The sequence below is a fragment of the Electrophorus electricus genome, chromosome 2 (assembly GCF_041902795.1).
Source record: "Electrophorus electricus isolate QZ-2024a chromosome 2, ASM4190279v1, whole genome shotgun sequence".
Lineage (NCBI taxonomy): Eukaryota > Metazoa > Chordata > Actinopteri > Gymnotiformes > Gymnotidae > Electrophorus > Electrophorus electricus.
Window position 1 is genome coordinate 8,796,289 of NC_137498.1, and position 5,904 is coordinate 8,802,192.

Genomic DNA, 5,904 nt, shown 5'->3' on the forward strand with positions numbered 1-5,904 from the left:
TGGCCATTACCCTCGCCTCTTTCACTTTACAATTGTTGCTTATTCCGCTACAAATAAAACTCGGCTGTCCACAAGCGTCTGGCCTGTTCTAAGATGTCACCCCTCACTTGGTAAGCAACAACTAATTGTAACGCGGGAGGGGTGGAGAGTGAACACTCGTGTGAAGTGACGACGCCATAACAAACCAAACTGATTGAATAGAATGAATAATAAGTTTAATAATCAACAAAGACTAACAACACATTATAGAATGAAGAACAAACAGGCTAACAGAAGAATAATAATATGAGAACAGGATGAGGGCGAGAAATGAGCAACAAGGGAATACAACATTAAGGGAAGACTAACGGAGAACAACAATAATAAAACATAACAGTGAGCATAAAGACAGACAAACGGGAACAACACAGAACTGGGCTACATAAGATGAACAAACGGTATTGGTCATCAGACCCGATTTTTCTCTGGGGGTATTGGGGTGGCTATAGTGGCCATCCTCATTCTCAGCCGACTCTGTCTGCTGGGGGGTCCCGTTATGTTATTTTAACTGGAAACATATTTAAAACTTAGGTAAAAAAACAAAACAAAACAAACAAAAAAACAACCTATAGCCCTTGAATGAAGTGTTATGTCAACTAATCAACTGATAGTATTGTGTTATGAAGAGAAGACTGTATGACAGCTGTCTGTCAGAATCAGCCTTTATAAAAGTGTATTTAGGTTTGTGTTAGCTGTTATGAAGGACTTATGAAGACCACTCTTAACAAACATGTTAGTAAATTTGAAATGTAGATTCTGATCAAATATTAAAAAATGGTTAAATTGGTACTTAATATCAAACAAAGCTCAAATTGTTACCTAAATGGAGCAACCAATTTGCTCAGTTACACCTTATAACTATCATTGTTATAAGGATAGTGAATGTCATTAGAACAATGCTAAAAATCATATAATATTAGAGTAAATATTTATTAATTTAACAAGCAAATGTGGTGGAGTATGACAGTAGGGTGTGTTTCTACAGGTTGAGTATTAAATCAGTATTAAATTGAGCAATTAAAAAACAACAGGGAGACAAAACACATCACTGCACACACAGGAGACTCAGTACTGCTACCCTAGTACTGCTAGTACTAAAGCAGTACACCATCTTATGCTAACAAACACATCTCCCTCTCCAGGAATCTCAACAACAGAATTTACATCAAGATTTGATGGCAAAACAAGTGCAAAGGCTCCAGCTGACGCTTCCACTACTGACAGTGCAAAGACTCTGACTGACGGTAACATGCATTTACTGCATATCAACATGGTCTCCTAATATCTTAAAAAGCAATTAAAATGCATGCTGTGTAAAAACACAAACACTAACACGCACACAAATACACATAACATTTGTATAACGTTTGCCTTCAGATGTCCAAAACCCTGCTGGTGATCTATCATATATCCTCATGACTACTGTTGTGGGAGCTGTCCTCCTCCTGCTGCTGGGTCTCGTGGGGGTCTTGTGCTGGAGATACAAAGGTACACACACACACACACTCACACACACACACGCATGCATGTATACAAGTTGTGGGTCACACTGTCTGGTTTTCTAATGTAGTCCAGAGACATGGACAAACGAGGCTAAGAAAGGGGCAAACAGAAGAGAAGAGAGAGCAGGAGACACAGGTGAATGCTCACATACCATCCACTGTAACATAAGAAAAACAACCTCCACATCATTACTGGCACATGTCCTTCAAGGTCAAATCTTCCATGGTGTGTGTGTGTATGTGTGTATGCGTGTGTGTGTGTGTGTGTTTGTTTACAGGATTGTTTTGCTGTGCTTTGTTCACATGTTCAAGTGAGTGCTACTTTGTATCTGAGGGGGGTTCAGATGATACAATACAATTAGTACAATATAGTTAAAATAAAGGATCACATATATCACATACAGCACTTTTTTATGGTTTTAATTTTTTTTTAATGGAAAACCATCTTTGGGAAACACAAGTTGTGAAGTTCAGGTTTTGTTGAAGCAGTAACAAATACCTGAGCAGAGGGTTTTATACAGATAGTGTGTGGCGTTCCCTAGTTGTGTGGGGTCCATGGTGAGTTTCTGATACAAAGCAGCTCCTGATACACTGATGAACGTTTTTGATTATGGCTGTTGTGATCTCTAGTTTGAAATCAGTGGAGATGGTGGTGTCTAGGAAGCTCAGACTCCACATCACTTACTGTACTGAGTTACAAAGGGAGATGAAATAATAGCAGTCCAACATGACTAATCATATCAATCACTGTTTTTGGTAGAAATTATATTACTACATGGTAAATAATTTACCAGTAGGTGTGTAATTGAATAATTAATTGAAATGGGTGTGTTCAAAATAATAACTGTGGAGTTCAATTATTGAGGTCATTCCTTCTGTGAAAAAACAGATGTCAATCAGGTGGCCTTTATTTAAAGATGAAGCCAACACATGTACATGCATTTCTCTCTGAAAATCTGAAAAAAATGGGTCGTTCCAGACATTGTTCAGAAGAACAGCATACTTTGACTAAAACTTTGATTGGAGAGGGGAAAACATGTAAAGAAGTGAAAATGATATAAAGAAAATGATAGGCTGCTCAGCTAAAATGATCCCCAATGCTTTAAAATAGAAAACAAAACCAGAGAGATGTGGAAGAAAATGGAAGACTACCATTTGAATGGATTGAAGAATAACCAGTATGGCAAAGACTCAGCCAATGATCAGCTCCAGGGTGATCAAAGACAGTCCGAAGTTACCTGTGAGTACTGTGACAATTAGAAGACGCCTGTGTGAAGCTAATCTATCAGCAAGAAGCCCCCGCAAAGTCCCACTGTTAAAAAGAAAACATGTGCTGAAGAGGTTACAATTTGCCAAAGAACACATGGACTGGCCTAAAGAGAAATGAAGAAACGTTTTGTGGACTGATGAAAGTAAGATTGTTCTTTTTGGATCCAAGAGCCGCAGACAGTTTGTCAGATGACCCGCAATCACTGAATTCAAGCCACAGTACACTCTGAAGACAGTGAAGCATGGTGGTGCACGCATCATGATATGGGGATGTTTCTCTTATTATGGTGTCGGGCCTATTTATCGCATACCAGGGATCATGGATCAGTTTGCATATCTCAAAATACTTGAAGAGGTCATGTTGCCTTATGCTGAAGAGGAAATGCCCTTGAAATGGATGTTTCAACAAGACAACGACCCCAAACACACCAGTAAGCGAGCAGCATCTTGGTTCCAGACCAACAAAATTAAAGTTACAGAGTGGCCAGCCCAATCCCCGGACTTTAATCCGATAGAAAACTTGAGGGGGACATAAAAAAATTCTGTTTCTGAGGCAAAACCAAGAAATGGAGAGGAACTGTGGAAAGTTGTCAAAGCATCCTGGGCTGGAATACCTGTTTACAGCAGCCAGAAGTTGGTCGACTCCATGCAACACAGATGTGAAGCAGTTCTCAGAAACAGTAGTTATACAACTAAATATTAGTTTAGTGATGCACAACAACGCTAAATCCTAAAGATTTTTCAGTTTATACAGTAAATATTTGAGTTTGTGAAGAAAAAATGGTAAATGATTACACATGACATCCACTTATTTATTTGAATCGAAGAAGTCAGATGTTGCAACTGACCCCGACCTTGGGGAAGGTCTCAGCCCAGATCAGGGACGGTTGCAGCATGTTACATATACATTATTTTTACGTTTGCTCTTTGTCTCATCTTAACTGATCCCTTGGCTGCAGGCTTCTCTCTTTTTTTAGGAAGTGGGAATAAGATTGGTGTGAGAGATGGTGAAGTCCAGGTCCAATGGCCCTGACTATATATGAGACTCTTCCCAGAATACTGAAGGGAACTCCTCAAAATACTGAAGGCCTTCTCCTCACTTTTGGTGTAGCCTACTGAAAACAAAGTGAACACAATGTCTGCTTTTATATGATTTATTCACTTATTCACGTTATGCCACCCCCTGCACGCAGGTATAAGAAAATACAAATATTTTGTTTGTTGTGATGGCCCAAGTGCCGCAAGGCAAGGCGCAGGAAGCGCAGACGTCTCTTGACGAAGACATGCATTTATTAAACGACCATTAACACCAACCTGAGTACGAACAAAGACCGACAACCACTCCAGTGACAGAGGGATTTAAATACGTTCATAAATGATGCATGTACAAAGGAGCAGGTGTGCTAGACTGAACTAACAGCACTTAGGGAGTCATTTTGGGTCTGTCCCACTGGGCCGCCACATCTCTGTGACAACGGACCGAGCCAACTTAAGTAAGAATGATGACATTTTCACTTATAATGTGAGACTGTTAAGGAAGAAAGAGGACACACCAAATGACTTTTAAAAACTTATAAAACCCTACTGCCTCCCTATATTTGTTGTGTGTGTTGGGGATAGAAGTTTGTCAAAGCTTCATTTGAATACACTTCATCTCCACTGTAACTGTAGTTATCAGAACATTCAGTAGACTGTATTGAAGAGTGTGTATGGTGTGTATCAGCAGTCCTGCTGTAGCCGTGTGTAGTGTGTGGAACTCAGTAAGAATGCAGGTGTGTGTTTATCTGCTCCTTGCTGCTGATGGTGAGTTGACTTTCTCTCTACATCTGTAGATCATCAAATATCTTCTCAGTAGCTACTTTATAAGAAACACTGAAAACATCTAGTAGGAGTCCAGTTAGAGACGACATGTCATATATTTCTGATAATGTATAAGAGGCACTCCATGTTATCTGAACATATAAGGTAGAATTTGAACAATTACGATTTACTTTTTAGACTGCCATCAGTCATAAAACCAAATCTTGAAATCAATGTATTATTGTGGTGCAGTTAAATCTCATGCATATCAGCTGCAGCACTCAGGCTGCTGCCCTGTTCCTGCACTGATATACACACCAAAGCTGAGAGCTTCACCTGGTATAAATACAACACAAACAGAAACACATGGGAAGTGATCTCCAGTGAGAGTGAACAGTACAGAAACAGAGTTCATACTTAGAACTGACCACACTTTTCTATTCTTGCAGAGGCTCCATATAAACCTGTAAATCTTACTCCAGTGGACACTGACACATCAAGTCCAACAGCTTCAACTAAACCTACTACAACAATGACACCTCCAAATGGTTAGAAGTTATTAATTTCATCAACTACTACTGATGGTAAGATTAATTTGTTTAATAGTATTCTCCAATCAACACCATAAAATGATTCCCCACTAAATACTACTACTATAACAATAATAATAGTAAGTGACATCAACAATTAATTTCTTAATGCAGGTCACTTCATATAGGATATATTTTGGGGCTACAATCCTGCACTTTTAAAAAATATATTTTTAAAAAATAATAAACCATTTGAAGCGGTAATGAATGGAGCATTTAATTCTGTTTCTCCAGTTGCTCAATTTCATAATATAAGCATATATTATGCAAGAAAGTGTTTGCATAACTGTGTAGCCTTGGTACTGAAACACCCGAGTAAAGATAAGCCTTGTTTTGTTGAACATTGTATTGTGATCAATTAGCCTAATTTTCAGTTAAAATTGTATAATTTCTTAAGAATTTATTATTGTTGTTGTTTAGGTTGCATTTTGATCCTTAATGAGTGTTCAAATGACTTTGGATTATAACGAATACAGAGTGAGTGAACTGTACCTATGTGGAATGATTACTAATTAATTAATATATAGTTTACATGTATAGGTTATATTTACTTTATTTAGATTTTTTAATCTGAGCCTGATAACAAAATGATAGCGTAAAGAGGGGGAAATGATTTTAAAATGTGATTTCTGATATGAGACTATAATGTCATTTCAGCTGCACTTCTGTCATTGTTCTAAACAACCACTGAACAGAATTTAGCG

At 38.2% G+C, this 5,904-nt stretch overlaps 1 long non-coding RNA gene across 1 annotated transcript; it reads left to right on the top strand.

Moving 5' to 3' along the window:
* Positions 1-1,607: 1,607 nt before the first annotated feature.
* Positions 1,608-5,471, top strand: LOC145660139 (uncharacterized). Its single transcript, XR_014126312.1, has 3 exons — positions 1,608-1,677; positions 1,820-1,852; positions 5,060-5,471. It is a non-coding gene; the product is annotated as an uncharacterized LOC145660139 (long non-coding RNA).
* The last annotated feature ends 433 nt before the right edge of the window (positions 5,472-5,904 follow it).